This window comes from Diachasmimorpha longicaudata, unplaced genomic scaffold (assembly GCF_034640455.1).
Source record: "Diachasmimorpha longicaudata isolate KC_UGA_2023 unplaced genomic scaffold, iyDiaLong2 ctg00000075.1, whole genome shotgun sequence".
NCBI lineage: Eukaryota > Metazoa > Arthropoda > Insecta > Hymenoptera > Braconidae > Diachasmimorpha > Diachasmimorpha longicaudata.
The window spans coordinates 181,771-199,872 of NW_026973906.1; positions in this window are offsets into that span (position 1 = coordinate 181,771).

Below are 18,102 nucleotides of genomic sequence, written 5' to 3' on the forward strand. Positions count from 1 at the left end.
GATATAACTCACCCGCAACAGTTCACAGCTGTTTTAAACTTCTTTACTAGGTGTATTTTGACGAGCTGAAGCCGATGGCACCGGAATTTTCCATGTGCGATCAACGGTTCTCGAGATAGCTTCGTTCATATCAGAAAATTTTTCTTAGTAATAGCTAAACTTGGATATAACGCACCCACAACGGTTCACAGCTGTTTGAAACGTCTTTGCTCGATGTATTTCGACGAGCTGAAGCTGATGGCACCGGAATTTTCCAGGTGCCATCAACGGTTCTCGAGATAGCTTCGTTCATATCAGAAAATTTTTCTTAGTAATAGCTAAACTTGGATATAACGCACCCACAACGGTTCACAGCTGTTTGAAACGTCTTTGCTCGATGTATTTCGACGAGCTGAAGCCGATGGCACCGGAATTTTCCCGGTGCGATCAACGGTTCTCGAGATAGCTTCGTTCATACCACAAAATTTTTCTTAGTAATAGCTAAACTTGGATATAACTCACCCGCAACAGTTCACAGCTGTTTCAAACTTCTTCACGAGGTGTATTTCGACGAGCTGAAGCCGATGGCACCGGAATTTTCCAGGTGCGATCAACGGTTCTCGAGATAGCTTCGTTCATATCAGAAAATTTTTCATAGTAATAGATAATCTTGGATATAACTCACCCGCAACAGTTCACAGCTGTTTTAAACTTCTTTACTAGGTGTATTTTGACGAGCTGAAGCCCATGGCACCGGAATTTTCCAGGTGCGATCAACGGTTCTCGAGATAGCTTCGTTCATATCAGAAAATGTTTCTTAGTAATAGCTAAACTTGGATATAACGCACCCACAACGGTTCACAGCTGTTTGAAACGTCTTTGCTCAATGTATTTCGACGAGCTGAAGCCGATGGCACCGGAATTTTCCAGGTGCGATCAACGGTTCTCGAGATAGCTTCGTTCATATCAGAAAATTTTTCATAGTAATAGATAATCTTGGATATAACTCACCCGCAACAGTTCACAGCTGTTTTAAACTTCTTTACTAGGTGTATTTTGACGAGCTGAAGCCCATGGCACCGGAATTTTCCAGGTGCGATCAACGGTTCTCGAGATAGCTTCGTTCATATCAGAAAATGTTTCTTAGTAATAGCTAAACTTGGATATAACGCACCCACAACGGTTCACAGCTGTTTGAAACGTCTTTGCTCAATGTATTTCGACGAGCTGAAGCCGATGGCACCGGAATTTTCCAGGTGCGATCAACGGTTCTCGAGATAGCTTCGTTCATATCACAAAATTTTTCTTAGTAATAGCTAAACTTGGATATAACTCACCCGCAACAGTTCACAGCTGTTTTAAACTTCTTTACTAGGTGTATTTTGACGAGCTGAAGCCGATGGCACCAGAATTTTCCAGGTGCGATCAACGGTTCTCGAGATAGCTTCGTTCATATCAGAAAATTTTTCTTAGTAATAGCTAAACTTGGATATAACGCACCCACAACGGTTCACAGCTGTTTGAAATGTCTTTGCTCGATGTATTTCGACGAGCTGAAGCCGATGGCACCGGAATTTTCCAGGTGCGATCAACGGTTCTCGAGATAGCTTCGTTCATATCACAAAATTTTTCTTAGTAATAGCTAAACTTGGATATAACTCACCCGCAACAGTTCACAGCTGTTTCAAACTTCTTTACTAGGTGTATTTCGACGAGCTGAAGCCGATGGCACCGGAATTTTCCAGGTGCGATCAACGGTTCTCGAGATAGCTTCGTGAATATCAGAAAATTTTTCATAGTAATAGATAATCTTGGATATAACTCACCCGCAACAGTTCACAGCTGTTTTAAACTTCTTTACTAGGTGTATTTCGACGAGCTGAAGCCGATGGCACCGGAATTTTCCAGGTGCGATCAACGGTTCTCCAGATAGCTTCGTTCATATCAAAAAATTTTTCTTAGTAATAGCTAAACTTGGATATAACACACCCGCAACAGTTCACAGCTGTTTCCAACGTCGTTACTAGGTGTATTTCGACGAGCTGAAGCCGATGGAACAAAAATTTTAGATGTGCGATCAACGGTTCTCGAGATAACTTCGTTCATATCAGAAAATTTTTCATAGTAAAAGATAAAGTTGGCTGTAACTCACCCACAACAATTCACAGCCGTTGCTAAACATCTTACTAGGTGTATTTCGTCCTACCGAAGCCGATGAAACAGGAGTTTTTCAGGCGCGATCAACGGTTCTTCGGAGAACGTCGACCATAGGGCGAAAGATGTGAATCAACAAACAGCGTCGGATCGGTATAAAAAATGCGTGCGGTACTACAAAATGATGCCATGCAGCCATCGACGGTGTCGTACAGCGTCAAAATGCAAGATTTCAACAAATTTTTCGTCAAAACGTGTTTTTCAGCTGCTGAAACGCACGAATTTCACCAAAACGGATAATACTGCAATTATTTCCCCGACAAGGGAATGCAGCCGTTTGAAAATTTCCTTCCGGGGGTATTTCGACGAGCTGAAGCCGATGGAACAAAAATTTTAGATGTGCGATCAACGGTTCTCGAGATAACGTCGTTCATATCAGAAAATTTTTCATAGTAATAGCTAATCTTGGATATAACTCACCCGCAACAGTTCACAGCTGTTTTAAACTTCTTTATTAGGTGTATGCCCACGAGCTGAAGCCGATGGCACCGGAATTTTCCAGGTGCGATCACCGGTTCTCGAGATAGCTTCGTTCATATCAGAAAATTTTTCTTAGTAATAGCTAAACTTGGATATAACTCACCCGCAACAGTTCACAGCTGTTTCAAACTTCTTTGCTCGGTGTATTTCGACGAGCTGAAGCCGATGGCACCGGAATTTTCCAGGTGCTATCAACGGTTCTCGAGATAGCTTCGTTCATATCAGAAAATTTTTCTTAGTAATAGCTAAACTTGGATATAACTCACCCGCAACAGTTCACAGCTGTTTCAAACTTCTTTGCTCGGTGTATTTCGACGAGCTGAAGCCGATGGCACCGGAATTTTCCAGGTGCGATCAACGGTTCTCGAGATAGCTTCGTGCATATCAGAAAATTTTTCTTAGTAATAGCTAAACTTGGATATAACTCACCCGCAACAGATCAGAGCTGTTTTAAACTTCTGTACTAGGTGTATTTCGATGAGCTGAAGTCGATGGCACCGGAATTTTCCAGGTGCGATCAACGGTTCTCGAGATAGCTTCGTTCATATCAGTAAATTGTTCTTAGTAATAGCTAAACTTGGATATAACTCACCCGCAACAGTTCACAGCTGTTTCAAACTTCTTTACTAGGTGTATTTCGACGAGCTGAAGCCGATGGCACCGGAATTTTCCAGGTGCGATCACCGGTTCTCGAGATAGCTTCGTTCATATCAGAAAATTTTTCTTAGTAATAGCTAAACTTGGATATAACTCACCCGCAACAGTTCACAGCTGTTTCAAACTTCTTTGCTCGGTGTATTTCGACGAGCTGAAGCCGATGGCACCGGAATTTTCCAGGTGCGATCAACGGTTCTCGAGATAGCTTCGTTCATATCAGAAAATTTTTCTTAGTAATAGCTAAACTTGGATATAACGCACCCACAACGGTTCACAGCTGTTTGAAACGTCTTTGCTCAATGTATTTCGACGAGCTGAAGCCGATGGCACCGGAATTTTCCAGGTGCGATCAACGGTTCTCGAGATAGCTTCGTTCATATCAGAAAATTTTTCTTAGTAATAGCTAAACTTGGATATAACTCACCCGCAACAGTTCACAGCTGTTTCAAACTTCTTTACTAGGTGTATTTCGACGAGCTGAAGCCGATGGCAATGGAATTTTCCAGGTGCGATCAACGGCTCTCGAGATAACTTCGTTCATATCAGAAAATTTTTCATAGTAAAAGATAAAGTTGGCTGTAACTCACCCACAACAATTCACAGCCGTTGCTAAACATCTTACTAGGTGTATTTCGTCCTACCGAAGCCGATGAAACAGGAGTTTTTCAGGCGCGATCAACGGTTCTCGAGATAGCTTCGTTCATATCAGAAAATTTTTCTTAGTAATAGCTAAACTTGGACATAACGCACCCACAACGGTTCACAGCTGTTTGAAACGTCTTTGCTCGATGTATTTCGACGAGCTGAAGCCGATGGCACCGGAATTTTCCAGGTGCGATCAACGGTTCTCGAGATAGCTTCGTTCATATCAGAAAATTTTTCTTAGTAATAGCTAAACTTGGATATAACGCACCCACAACGGTTCACAGCTGTTTGAAACGTCTTTGCTCAATGTATTTCGACGAGCTGAAGCCGATGGCACCGGAATTTTCCAGGTGCGATCAACGGTTCTCGAGATAGCTTCGTTCATATCAGGAAATTTTTCATAGTAATAGATAATCTTGGATATAACTCACCCGCAACAGTTCACAGCTGTTTTAAACTTCTTTACTAGGTGTATTTTGACGAGCTGAAGCCGATGGCACCAGAATTTTCCAGGTGCGATCAACGGCTCTCGAGATAACTTCGTTCATATCAGGAAATTTTTCATAGTAAAAGATAAAGTTGGCTGTAACTCACCCACAACAATTCACAGCCGTTGCTAAACATCTTACTAGGTGTATTTCGTCCTACCGAAGCCGATGAAACAGGAGTTTTTCAGGCGCGATCAACGGTTCTTCGGAGAACGTCGACCATAGGGCGAAAGATGTGAATCAACAAACAGCGTCGGATCGGTATAAAAAATGCGTGCGGTACTACAAAATGATGCCATGCAGCCATCGACGGTGTCGTACAGCGTCAAAATGCAAGATTTCAACAAATTTTTCGTCAAAACGTGTTTTTCAGCTGCTGAAACGCACGATTTTCACCAAAACGGATAAGACTGCAATTATTTCCCCGACAAGTGAATGCAGCCGTTTGAAAATTTCCTTCCGGGGGTATTTCGACGAGCTGAAGCCGATGGAACAAAAATTTTAGATGTGCGATCAACGGTTCTCGAGATAACTTCGTTCATATCAGAAAATTTTTCATAGTAATAGCTAATCTTGGATATAACTCACCCGCAACCGTTCACAGCTGTTTTAAACTTCTTTACTAGGTGTATTTTGACGAGCTGAAGCCGATGGCACCGGAATTTTCCAGGTGCGATCAACGGTTCTCGAGATATCTTCGTTCATATCAGAAAATTTTTCTTAGTAATAGCTAAACTTGGATATAACGCAACCACAACGGTTCACAGCTGTTTGAAACGTCTTTGCTCGATGTATTTCGACGAGCTGAAGCCGATGGCACCGGAATTTTCCAGGTGCGATCAACGGTTCTCGAGATAGCTTCGTTCATATCAGAAAATTTTTCTTAGTACTAGCTAAACTTGGATATAACGCACCCACAACGGTTCACAGCTGTTTGAAACGTCTTTGCTCAATGTATTTCGACGAGCTGAAGCCGATGGCACCGGAATGTTCCAGGTGCGATCAACGGTTCTCGAGATAGCTTCGTTCATATCACAAAATTTTTCTTAGTAATAGCTAAACTTGGATATAACTCACCCGCAACAGTTCACAGCTGTTTCAAACTTCTGTACTAGGTGTATTTCGATGAGCTGAAGCCGATGGCACCGGAATTTTCCAGGTGCGACCAACGGTTCTCGAGATAGTTTCGTTCATATCAGAAAATTTTTCATAGTAATAGCTAATCTTGGATATAACTCACCCGCAACAGTTCACAGCTGTTTCAAACTTCTTTGCTCGGTGTATTTCGACGAGCTGAAGCCGATGGAACCGGAATTTTCCAGGTGCGATCAACGGTTCTCGAGATAGCTTCGTTCATATCAGAAAATTTTTCATAGTAATAGATAATCTTGGATATAACTCACCCGCAACAGTTCACAGCTGTTTTAAACTTCTTTACTAGGTGTATTTTGACGAGCTGAAGCCGATGGCACCAGAATTTTCCAGGTGCGATCAACGGCTCTCGAGATAACTTCGTTCATATCAGGAAATTTTTCATAGTAAAAGATAAAGTTGGCTGTAACTCACCCACAACAATTCACAGCCGTTGCTAAACATCTTACTAGGTGTATTTCGTCCTACCGAAGCCGATGAAACAGGAGTTTTTCAGGCGCGATCAACGGTTCTTCGGAGAACGTCGACCATAGGGCGAAAGATGTGAATCAACAAACAGCGTCGGATCGGTATAAAAAATGCGTGCGGTACTACAAAATGATGCCATGCAGCCATCGACGGTGTCGTACAGCGTCAAAATGCAAGATTTCAACAAATTTTTCGTCAAAACGTGTTTTTCAGCTGCTGAAACGCACGAATTTAACCAAAACGGATAATACTGCAATTATTTCCCCGACAAGTGAATGCAGCCGTTTGAAAATTTCCTTCCGGGGGTATTTCGACGAGCTGAAGCCGATGGAACAAAAATTTTATATGTGCGATCAACGGTTCTCGAGATAACGTCGTTCATATCAGAAAATTTTTCATAGTAATAGCTAATCTTGGATATAACTCACCCGCAACAGTTCACAGCTGTTTTAAACTTCTTTACTAGGTGTATGCCGACGAGCTGAAGCCGATGGCACCGGAATTTTCCAGGTGCGATCACCGGTTCTCGAGATAGCTTCGTTCATATCAGAAAATTTTTCATAGTAATAGCTAATCTTGGATATAACTCACCCGCAACAGTTCACAGCTGTTTTAAACTTCTTTACTAGGTGTATTTTGACGAGCTGAAGCCGATGGCACCGGAATTTTCCATGTGCGATCAACGGTTCTCGAGATAGCTTCGTTCATATCAGAAAATTTTTCTTAGTAATAGCTAAACTTGGATATAACGCACCCACAACGGTTCACAGCTGTTTGAAACGTCTTTGCTCGATGTGTTTCGACGAGCTGAAGCTGATGGCACCGGAATTTTCCAGGTGCGATCAACGGTTCTCGAGATAGCTTCGTTCATATCAGAAAATTTTTCTTAGTAATAGCTAAACTTGGATATAACGCACCCACAACGGTTCACAGCTGTTTGAAACGTCTTTGCTCGATGTATTTCGACGAGCTGAAGCCGATGGCACCGGAATTTTCCCGGTGCGATCAACGGTTCTCGAGATAGCTTCGTTCATACCACAAAATTTTTCTTAGTAATAGCTAAACTTGGATATAACTCACCCGCAACAGTTCACAGCTGTTTCAAACTTCTTTACTAGGTGTATTTCGACGAGCTGAAGCCGATGGCACCGGAATTTTCCAGGTGCGATCAACGGTTCTCGAGATAGCTTCGTTCATATCAGAAAATTTTTCATAGTAATAGCTAATCTTGGATATAACTCACCCGCAACCGTTCACAGCTGTTTTAAACTTCTTTACTAGGTGTATTTTGACGAGCTGAAGCCGATGGCACCGGAATTTTCCAGGTGCGATCAACGGTTCTCGAGATATCTTCGTTCATATCAGAAAATTTTTCTTAGTAATAGCTAAACTTGGATATAACGCAACCACAACGGTTCACAGCTGTTTGAAACGTCTTTGCTCGATGTATTTCGACGAGCTGAAGCCGATGGCACCGGAATTTTCCAGGTGCGATCAACGGTTCTCGAGATAGCTTCGTTCATATCAGAAAATTTTTCTTAGTACTAGCTAAACTTGGATATAACGCACCCACAACGGTTCACAGCTGTTTGAAACGTCTTTGCTCAATGTATTTCGACGAGCTGAAGCCGATGGCACCGGAATGTTCCAGGTGCGATCAACGGTTCTCGAGATAGCTTCGTTCATATCACAAAATTTTTCTTAGTAATAGCTAAACTTGGATATAACTCACCCGCAACAGTTCACAGCTGTTTCAAACTTCTGTACTAGGTGTATTTCGATGAGCTGAAGCCGATGGCACCGGAATTTTCCAGGTGCGACCAACGGTTCTCGAGATAGTTTCGTTCATATCAGAAAATTTTTCATAGTAATAGCTAATCTTGGATATAACTCACCCGCAACAGTTCACAGCTGTTTCAAACTTCTTTGCTCGGTGTATTTCGACGAGCTGAAGCCGATGGAACCGGAATTTTCCAGGTGCGATCAACGGTTCTCGAGATAGCTTCGTTCATATCAGAAAATTTTTCATAGTAATAGATAATCTTGGATATAACTCACCCGCAACAGTTCACAGCTGTTTTAAACTTCTTTACTAGGTGTATTTTGACGAGCTGAAGCCGATGGCACCAGAATTTTCCAGGTGCGATCAACGGCTCTCGAGATAACTTCGTTCATATCAGGAAATTTTTCATAGTAAAAGATAAAGTTGGCTGTAACTCACCCACAACAATTCACAGCCGTTGCTAAACATCTTACTAGGTGTATTTCGTCCTACCGAAGCCGATGAAACAGGAGTTTTTCAGGCGCGATCAACGGTTCTTCGGAGAACGTCGACCATAGGGCGAAAGATGTGAATCAACAAACAGCGTCGGATCGGTATAAAAAATGCGTGCGGTACTACAAAATGATGCCATGCAGCCATCGACGGTGTCGTACAGCGTCAAAATGCAAGATTTCAACAAATTTTTCGTCAAAACGTGTTTTTCAGCTGCTGAAACGCACGAATTTAACCAAAACGGATAATACTGCAATTATTTCCCCGACAAGTGAATGCAGCCGTTTGAAAATTTCCTTCCGGGGGTATTTCGACGAGCTGAAGCCGATGGAACAAAAATTTTATATGTGCGATCAACGGTTCTCGAGATAACGTCGTTCATATCAGAAAATTTTTCATAGTAATAGCTAATCTTGGATATAACTCACCCGCAACAGTTCACAGCTGTTTTAAACTTCTTTACTAGGTGTATGCCGACGAGCTGAAGCCGATGGCACCGGAATTTTCCAGGTGCGATCACCGGTTCTCGAGATAGCTTCGTTCATATCAGAAAATTTTTCATAGTAATAGCTAATCTTGGATATAACTCACCCGCAACAGTTCACAGCTGTTTTAAACTTCTTTACTAGGTGTATTTTGACGAGCTGAAGCCGATGGCACCGGAATTTTCCATGTGCGATCAACGGTTCTCGAGATAGCTTCGTTCATATCAGAAAATTTTTCTTAGTAATAGCTAAACTTGGATATAACGCACCCACAACGGTTCACAGCTGTTTGAAACGTCTTTGCTCGATGTATTTCGACGAGCTGAAGCCGATGGCACCGGAATTTTCCCGGTGCGATCAACGGTTCTCGAGATAGCTTCGTTCATACCACAAAATTTTTCTTAGTAATAGCTAAACTTGGATATAACTCACCCGCAACAGTTCACAGCTGTTTCAAACTTCTTTACTAGGTGTATTTCGACGAGCTGAAGCCGATGGCACCGGAATTTTCCAGGTGCGATCAACGGTTCTCGAGATAGCTTCGTTCATATCAGAAAATTTTTCATAGTAATAGCTAATCTTGGATATAACTCACCCGCAACCGTTCACAGCTGTTTTAAACTTCTTTACTAGGTGTATTTTGACGAGCTGAAGCCGATGGCACCGGAATTTTCCAGGTGCGATCAACGGTTCTCGAGATATCTTCGTTCATATCAGAAAATTTTTCTTAGTAATAGCTAAACTTGGATATAACGCAACCACAACGGTTCACAGCTGTTTGAAACGTCTTTGCTCGATGTATTTCGACGAGCTGAAGCCGATGGCACCGGAATTTTCCAGGTGCGATCAACGGTTCTCGAGATAGCTTCGTTCATATCAGAAAATTTTTCTTAGTACTAGCTAAACTTGGATATAACGCACCCACAACGGTTCACAGCTGTTTGAAACGTCTTTGCTCAATGTATTTCGACGAGCTGAAGCCGATGGCACCGGAATGTTCCAGGTGCGATCAACGGTTCTCGAGATAGCTTCGTTCATATCACAAAATTTTTCTTAGTAATAGCTAAACTTGGATATAACTCACCCGCAACAGTTCACAGCTGTTTCAAACTTCTGTACTAGGTGTATTTCGATGAGCTGAAGCCGATGGCACCGGAATTTTCCAGGTGCGACCAACGGTTCTCGAGATAGTTTCGTTCATATCAGAAAATTTTTCATAGTAATAGCTAATCTTGGATATAACTCACCCGCAACAGTTCACAGCTGTTTCAAACTTCTTTGCTCGGTGTATTTCGACGAGCTGAAGCCGATGGAACCGGAATTTTCCAGGTGCGATCAACGGTTCTCGAGATAGCTTCGTTCATATCAGAAAATTTTTCATAGTAATAGATAATCTTGGATATAACTCACCCGCAACAGTTCACAGCTGTTTTAAACTTCTTTACTAGGTGTATTTTGACGAGCTGAAGCCGATGGCACCAGAATTTTCCAGGTGCGATCAACGGCTCTCGAGATAACTTCGTTCATATCAGGAAATTTTTCATAGTAAAAGATAAAGTTGGCTGTAACTCACCCACAACAATTCACAGCCGTTGCTAAACATCTTACTAGGTGTATTTCGTCCTACCGAAGCCGATGAAACAGGAGTTTTTCAGGCGCGATCAACGGTTCTTCGGAGAACGTCGACCATAGGGCGAAAGATGTGAATCAACAAACAGCGTCGGATCGGTATAAAAAATGCGTGCGGTACTACAAAATGATGCCATGCAGCCATCGACGGTGTCGTACAGCGTCAAAATGCAAGATTTCAACAAATTGTTCGTCAAAACGTGTTTTTCAGCTGCTGAAACGCACGAATTTAACCAAAACGGATAATACTGCAATTATTTCCCCGACAAGTGAATGCAGCCGTTTGAAAATTTCCTTCCGGGGGTATTTCGACGAGCTGAAGCCGATGGAACAAAAATTTTATATGTGCGATCAACGGTTCTCGAGATAACGTCGTTCATATCAGAAAATTTTTCATAGTAATAGCTAATCTTGGATATAACTCACCCGCAACAGTTCACAGCTGTTTTAAACTTCTTTACTAGGTGTATGCCGACGAGCTGAAGCCGATGGCACCGGAATTTTCCCGGTGCGATCAACGGTTCTCGAGATAGCTTCGTTCATACCACAAAATTTTTCTTAGTAATAGCTAAACTTGGATATAACTCACCCGCAACAGTTCACAGCTGTTTCAAACTTCTTTACTAGGTGTATTTCGACGAGCTGAAGCCGATGGCACCGGAATTTTCCAGGTGCGATCAACGGTTCTCGAGATAGCTTCGTTCATATCAGAAAATTTTTCATAGTAATAGATAATCTTGGATATAACTCACCCGCAACAGTTCACAGCTGTTTTAAACTTCTTTACTAGGTGTATTTTGACGAGCTGAAGCCCATGGCACCGGAATTTTCCAGGTGCGATCAACGGTTCTCGAGATAGCTTCGTTCATATCAGAAAATGTTTCTTAGTAATAGCTAAACTTGGATATAACGCACCCACAACGGTTCACAGCTGTTTGAAACGTCTTTGCTCAATGTATTTCGACGAGCTGAAGCCGATGGCACCGGAATTTTCCAGGTGCGATCAACGGTTCTCGAGATAGCTTCGTTCATATCAGAAAATTTTTCATAGTAATAGATAATCTTGGATATAACTCACCCGCAACAGTTCACAGCTGTTTTAAACTTCTTTACTAGGTGTATTTTGACGAGCTGAAGCCCATGGCACCGGAATTTTCCAGGTGCGATCAACGGTTCTCGAGATAGCTTCGTTCATATCAGAAAATGTTTCTTAGTAATAGCTAAACTTGGATATAACGCACCCACAACGGTTCACAGCTGTTTGAAACGTCTTTGCTCAATGTATTTCGACGAGCTGAAGCCGATGGCACCGGAATTTTCCAGGTGCGATCAACGGTTCTCGAGATAGCTTCGTTCATATCACAAAATTTTTCTTAGTAATAGCTAAACTTGGATATAACTCACCCGCAACAGTTCACAGCTGTTTTAAACTTCTTTACTAGGTGTATTTTGACGAGCTGAAGCCGATGGCACCGGAATTTTCCAGGTGCGATCAACGGTTCTCGAGATAGCTTCGTTCATATCAGAAAATTTTTCTTAGTAATAGCTAAACTTGGATATAACGCACCCACAACGGTTCACAGCTGTTTGAAACGTCTTTGCTCGATGTATTTCGACGAGCTGAAGCCGATGGCACCGGAATTTTCCAGGTGCGATCAACGGTTCTCGAGATAGCTTCGTTCATATCAGAAAATTTTTCTTAGTAATAGCTAAACTTGGATATAACGCACCCACAACGGTTCACAGCTGTTTGAAACGTCTTTGCTCGATGTATTTCGACGAGCTGAAGCCGATGGCACCGGAATTTTCCAGGTGCGATCAACGGTTCTCGAGATAGCTTCGTTCATATCACAAAATTTTTCTTAGTAATAGCTAAACTTGGATATAACTCACCCGCAACAGTTCACAGCTGTTTCAAACTTCTTTACTAGGTGTATTTCGACGAGCTGAAGCCGATGGCACCGGAATTTTCCAGGTGCGATCAACGGTTCTCGAGATAGCTTCCTGAATATCAGAAAATTTTTCATAGTAATAGATAATCTTGGATATAACTCACCCGCAACAGTTCACAGCTGTTTTAAACTTCTTTACTAGGTGTATTTCGACGAGCTGAAGCCGATGGCACCGGAATTTTCCAGGTGCGATCAACGGTTCTCCAGATAGCTTCGTTCATATCAAAAAATTTTTCTTAGTAATAGCTAAACTTGGATATAACACACCCGCAACAGTTCACAGCTGTTTCAAACGTCGTTACTAGGTGTATTTCGACGAGCTGAAGCCGATGGCACCGGAATTTTCCAGGTGCGATCAACGGTTCTCGAGATAGCTTCGTTCATATCAGAAAATTTTTCATAGTAATAGCTAATCTTGGATATAACTCACCCGCAACCGTTCACAGCTGTTTTAAACTTCTTTACTAGGTGTATTTTGACGAGCTGAAGCCGATGGCACCGGAATTTTCCAGGTGCGATCAACGGTTCTCGAGATATCTTCGTTCATATCAGAAAATTTTTCTTAGTAATAGCTAAACTTGGATATAACGCAACCACAACGGTTCACAGCTGTTTGAAACGTCTTTGCTCGATGTATTTCGACGAGCTGAAGCCGATGGCACCGGAATTTTCCAGGTGCGATCAACGGTTCTCGAGATAGCTTCGTTCATATCAGAAAATTTTTCTTAGTACTAGCTAAACTTGGATATAACGCACCCACAACGGTTCACAGCTGTTTGAAACGTCTTTGCTCAATGTATTTCGACGAGCTGAAGCCGATGGCACCGGAATGTTCCAGGTGCGATCAACGGTTCTCGAGATAGCTTCGTTCATATCACAAAATTTTTCTTAGTAATAGCTAAACTTGGATATAACTCACCCGCAACAGTTCACAGCTGTTTCAAACTTCTGTACTAGGTGTATTTCGATGAGCTGAAGCCGATGGCACCGGAATTTTCCAGGTGCGACCAACGGTTCTCGAGATAGTTTCGTTCATATCAGAAAATTTTTCATAGTAATAGCTAATCTTGGATATAACTCACCCGCAACAGTTCACAGCTGTTTCAAACTTCTTTGCTCGGTGTATTTCGACGAGCTGAAGCCGATGGAACCGGAATTTTCCAGGTGCGATCAACGGTTCTCGAGATAGCTTCGTTCATATCAGAAAATTTTTCATAGTAATAGATAATCTTGGATATAACTCACCCGCAACAGTTCACAGCTGTTTTAAACTTCTTTACTAGGTGTATTTTGACGAGCTGAAGCCGATGGCACCAGAATTTTCCAGGTGCGATCAACGGCTCTCGAGATAACTTCGTTCATATCAGGAAATTTTTCATAGTAAAAGATAAAGTTGGCTGTAACTCACCCACAACAATTCACAGCCGTTGCTAAACATCTTACTAGGTGTATTTCGTCCTACCGAAGCCGATGAAACAGGAGTTTTTCAGGCGCGATCAACGGTTCTTCGGAGAACGTCGACCATAGGGCGAAAGATGTGAATCAACAAACAGCGTCGGATCGGTATAAAAAATGCGTGCGGTACTACAAAATGATGCCATGCAGCCATCGACGGTGTCGTACAGCGTCAAAATGCAAGATTTCAACAAATTGTTCGTCAAAACGTGTTTTTCAGCTGCTGAAACGCACGAATTTAACCAAAACGGATAATACTGCAATTATTTCCCCGACAAGTGAATGCAGCCGTTTGAAAATTTCCTTCCGGGGGTATTTCGACGAGCTGAAGCCGATGGAACAAAAATTTTATATGTGCGATCAACGGTTCTCGAGATAACGTCGTTCATATCAGAAAATTTTTCATAGTAATAGCTAATCTTGGATATAACTCACCCGCAACAGTTCACAGCTGTTTTAAACTTCTTTACTAGGTGTATGCCGACGAGCTGAAGCCGATGGCACCGGAATTTTCCCGGTGCGATCAACGGTTCTCGAGATAGCTTCGTTCATACCACAAAATTTTTCTTAGTAATAGCTAAACTTGGATATAACTCACCCGCAACAGTTCACAGCTGTTTCAAACTTCTTTACTAGGTGTATTTCGACGAGCTGAAGCCGATGGCACCGGAATTTTCCAGGTGCGATCAACGGTTCTCGAGATAGCTTCGTTCATATCAGAAAATTTTTCATAGTAATAGATAATCTTGGATATAACTCACCCGCAACAGTTCACAGCTGTTTTAAACTTCTTTACTAGGTGTATTTTGACGAGCTGAAGCCCATGGCACCGGAATTTTCCAGGTGCGATCAACGGTTCTCGAGATAGCTTCGTTCATATCAGAAAATGTTTCTTAGTAATAGCTAAACTTGGATATAACGCACCCACAACGGTTCACAGCTGTTTGAAACGTCTTTGCTCAATGTATTTCGACGAGCTGAAGCCGATGGCACCGGAATTTTCCAGGTGCGATCAACGGTTCTCGAGATAGCTTCGTTCATATCAGAAAATTTTTCATAGTAATAGATAATCTTGGATATAACTCACCCGCAACAGTTCACAGCTGTTTTAAACTTCTTTACTAGGTGTATTTTGACGAGCTGAAGCCCATGGCACCGGAATTTTCCAGGTGCGATCAACGGTTCTCGAGATAGCTTCGTTCATATCAGAAAATGTTTCTTAGTAATAGCTAAACTTGGATATAACGCACCCACAACGGTTCACAGCTGTTTGAAACGTCTTTGCTCAATGTATTTCGACGAGCTGAAGCCGATGGCACCGGAATTTTCCAGGTGCGATCAACGGTTCTCGAGATAGCTTCGTTCATATCACAAAATTTTTCTTAGTAATAGCTAAACTTGGATATAACTCACCCGCAACAGTTCACAGCTGTTTTAAACTTCTTTACTAGGTGTATTTTGACGAGCTGAAGCCGATGGCACCGGAATTTTCCAGGTGCGATCAACGGTTCTCGAGATAGCTTCGTTCATATCAGAAAATTTTTCTTAGTAATAGCTAAACTTGGATATAACGCACCCACAACGGTTCACAGCTGTTTGAAACGTCTTTGCTCGATGTATTTCGACGAGCTGAAGCCGATGGCACCGGAATTTTCCAGGTGCGATCAACGGTTCTCGAGATAGCTTCGTTCATATCACAAAATTTTTCTTAGTAATAGCTAAACTTGGATATAACTCACCCGCAACAGTTCACAGCTGTTTCAAACTTCTTTACTAGGTGTATTTCGACGAGCTGAAGCCGATGGCACCGGAATTTTCCAGGTGCGATCAACGGTTCTCGAGATAGCTTCCTGAATATCAGAAAATTTTTCATAGTAATAGATAATCTTGGATATAACTCACCCGCAACAGTTCACAGCTGTTTTAAACTTCTTTACTAGGTGTATTTCGACGAGCTGAAGCCGATGGCACCGGAATTTTCCAGGTGCGATCAACGGTTCTCCAGATAGCTTCGTTCATATCAAAAAATTTTTCTTAGTAATAGCTAAACTTGGATATAACACACCCGCAACAGTTCACAGCTGTTTCAAACGTCGTTACTAGGTGTATTTCGACGAGCTGAAGCCGATGGAACAAAAATTTTAGATGTGCGATCAACGGTTCTCGAGATAACTTCGTTCATATCAGAAAATTTTTCATAGTAAAAGATAAAGTTGGCTGTAACTCACCCACAACAATTCACAGCCGTTGCTAAACATCTTACTAGGTGTATTTCGTCCTACCGAAGCCGATGAAACAGGAGTTTTTCAGGCGCGATCAACGGTTCTTCGGAGAACGTCGACCATAGGGCGAAAGATGTGAATCAACAAACAGCGTCGGATCGGTATAAAAAATGCGTGCGGTACTACAAAATGATGCCATGCAGCCATCGACGGTGTCGTACAGCGTCAAAATGCAAGATTTCAACAAATTTTTCGTCAAAACGTGTTTTTCAGCTGCTGAAACGCACGAATTTCACCAAAACGGATAATACTGCAATTATTTCCCCGACAAGGGAATGCAGCCGTTTGAAAATTTCCTTCCGGGGGTATTTCGACGAGCTGAAGCCGATGGAACAAAAATTTTAGATGTGCGATCAACGGTTCTCGAGATAACGTCGTTCATATCAGAAAATTTTTCATAGTAATAGCTAATCTTGGATATAACTCACCCGCAACAGTTCACAGCTGTTTTAAACTTCTTTATTAGGTGTATGCCCACGAGCTGAAGCCGATGGCACCGGAATTTTCCAGGTGCGATCACCGGTTCTCGAGATAGCTTCGTTCATATCAGAAAATTTTTCTTAGTAATAGCTAAACTTGGATATAACTCACCCGCAACAGTTCACAGCTGTTTCAAACTTCTTTGCTCGGTGTATTTCGACGAGCTGAAGCCGATGGCACCGGAATTTTCCAGGTGCTATCAACGGTTCTCGAGATAGCTTCGTTCATATCAGAAAATTTTTCTTAGTAATAGCTAAACTTGGATATAACTCACCCGCAACAGTTCACAGCTGTTTCAAACTTCTTTGCTCGGTGTATTTCGACGAGCTGAAGCCGATGGCACCGGAATTTTCCAGGTGCGATCAACGGTTCTCGAGATAGCTTCGTGCATATCAGAAAATTTTTCTTAGTAATAGCTAAACTTGGATATAACTCACCCGCAACAGATCACAGCTGTTTTAAACTTCTGTACTAGGTGTATTTCGATGAGCTGAAGTCGATGGCACCAGAATTTTCCAGGTGCGATCAACGGTTCTCGAGATAGCTTCGTTCATATCAGTAAATTGTTCTTAGTAATAGCTAAACTTGGATATAACTCACCCGCAACAGTTCACAGCTGTTTCAAACTTCTTTACTAGTTGTATTTCGACGAACTGAAGCCGATGGCACCGGAATTTTCCAGGTGCGATCACCGGTTCTCGAGATAGCTTCGTTCATATCAGAAAATTTTTCTTAGTAATAGCTAAACTTGGATATAACGCACCCACAACGGTTCACAGCTGTTTGAAACGTCTTTGCTCAATGTATTTCGACGAGCTGAAGCCGATGGCACCGGAATTTTCCAGGTGCGATCAACGGTTCTCGAGATAGCTTCGTTCATATCAGAAAATTTTTCTTAGTAATAGCTAAACTTGGATATAACTCACCCGCAACAGTTCACAGCTGTTTCAAACTTCTTTACTAGGTGTATTTCGACGAGCTGAAGCCGATGGCAATGGAATTTTCCAGGTGCGATCAACGGCTCTCGAGATAACTTCGTTCATATCAGAAAATTTTTCATAGTAAAAGATAAAGTTGGCTGTAACTCACCCACAACAATTCACAGCCGTTGCTAAACATCTTACTAGGTGTATTTCGTCCTACCGAAGCCGATGAAACAGGAGTTTTTCAGGCGCGATCAACGGTTCTCGAGATAGCTTCGTTCATATCAGAAAATTTTTCTTAGTAATAGCTAAACTTGGATATAACGCACCCACAACGGTTCACAGCTGTTTGAAACGTCTTTGCTCGATGTATTTCGACGAGCTGAAGCCGATGGCACCGGAATTTTCCAGGTGCGATCAACGGTTCTCGAGATAGCTTCGTTCATATCAGAAAATTTTTCTTAGTAATAGCTAAACTTGGATATAACGCACCCACAACGGTTCACAGCTGTTTGAAACGTCTTTGCTCAATGTATTT